The sequence below is a fragment of the Echinops telfairi genome, unplaced genomic scaffold, assembly GCF_000313985.2.
Source record: "Echinops telfairi isolate 266 unplaced genomic scaffold, ASM31398v2 ScPeMD7_2;HRSCAF=8, whole genome shotgun sequence".
NCBI lineage: Eukaryota > Metazoa > Chordata > Mammalia > Afrosoricida > Tenrecidae > Echinops > Echinops telfairi.
In genome coordinates, this window is record NW_022103898.1 from 41,435,005 (window position 1) to 41,436,914 (window position 1,910).

General features: G+C 35.0%; 1 pseudogene; it reads right to left on the reverse strand.

The window, feature by feature from the left end:
- The window catches only part of LOC101644428, a 25,881-nt pseudogene that overhangs the window by 5,251 nt on the left and 18,720 nt on the right, over window positions 1–1,910 (reverse strand).

Sequence of the window (1,910 nt, forward strand, 5' to 3'; positions counted from 1 at the left end):
AAAAAAAAAAAGAAGTTGTTGACAATTTCATTCTACTTGGCTCAATAGCTAATCTCCATGGAGATAATGGGCAAGAAACCAAATAGTATATTGCAAAATATCTACTATAAAAGGTCTCGTCAAGGTTTTACCAAACAGAGATGTCATTTTGATGACCAAGGAGCACCTGACCCACTTGTCGTCTTTCCTATCACCTGAAAAGCACGTGAAAGCTAGAGAATGAAAAAGGAAGATAACAGAATTAAAGTGTTTGAATGATTGTTTTGCAAAGAATCCTGACTCTCTAAAAGAATGAATAAAATAGTCTTGCTTATTTTGAATTCATTATCAGCAAAGATAAATCTCTAGAAAAAGACACTATAAATTGATCAAATATATTTGTGAGAATGTGAATTCCTGAACACTTAGCATGTGCATGGAAAACCTGTGCAGAGACCTAGACTGGTTTACAAATAGAATAAGGAAATACTAAATAGTTTAAAATCAAAGTAGCCCAATTAACAGCAACAACAAAATTAAATAAATAAATAAAATCACAGAACATATTCTTTACCCACACTGATATGTATATTCTGAGCCAATAATTTGAAAAGAACTGGACTATTTGAAGAAAGATATGGAATCTGCAATGGAAAAATACATGTATAAACTGATACTTAGATGATACAACTTTGCTTGTGAAAATGATGAAGATTTGAAGTACTTCCTGATGAAGATCAGCCACTATAATATTCATTATCTATTATAATTCAACATAAAACAAAAATTCTCACACACAGACCACTAGGCATCATTGTGATAGAGGAATGATTGACGTTGTCAAAGATTACTTGTTTTTTTAAGAAATGCCATGGAAATAGAAGTCAAGAAATCAAATGACATGGCGTTTGATCAACATGATAAAAAGACAGTTTACATTGTTAAAAAAAGACGTTAACTTGAGGACCAGGATGCACTTCACCTGAGCTACAGTATTTTCAAGCACCTCACAAGCATGTGAAAGCTGGACATTGAAAATGGAAGCCTTAAGAAAAATTATTTCTTTGAATTATGGTACCAAATGTAAGAAGAATGACAAAATCTGTCTTGGAAAAAAGTACAGCCAGAATCCTCATTAGAAGGGAAGATGCTGGCGCTTTTTTTTCTTCCATATACTTTTGACATGTTCTATGGAAGGATCAGTCCCTGGAGAAGGATGACATGCCTGACAAAGCAAATAATCAGAAAAAAAAAAGAAGAAGACCTTCAAGATAGATTGACAGTGACAGCAACATTGGGCGTAAACATAACTACAAGGTCATTGGTTTGAATCCACCAGTCACTTCATAAGAGAAAGATGATGCTGTCTGCTAATGTAAAGATTTAAAATATTGGAAACCAAAAAGGGGCAATTCTATTCAGTCCAGTAGAGTTTGTGTGCATCAGGGTAGACTTGATGACAGTGGGTTTGGATTTTTGGTCAGGGGTGTCATAAGAGAAAAGGAAAGTGATTGTCAGCTAATTAATAGGGAATAACAGGGAAGGCCACAAAGAGAGCAAAAATCAAACTAAAATTGGGTGAGTAGAAGAGGTGGAGGGATAAGCCATCTTGTTTGGAAAGTGAAACCACAAAGTTCAAGGTAATAGAATTGTAGATAGCCAAGTGACTGAGATAGAGGTGAAGGCTAATATTGAAAAGTAGATCAAGGAAATGGACCCCGAGCGTTGAATGAGTTGTAAACATGGGCTAATCGTAGTTGTTGGAGAGAGGGCAATAAAACAAACTGTCAACATCCTTAGTGACAAACGTTTCTAACAAATCCTGGAGAGCTGGTTAGAGCCAAGAGGAAAATGATTGAAAATGGCTAGAGTATAGACTACCACTGCAAGAGGATTGAACTGCAAATTGTATTTTTGAAGTAACTTTGCCT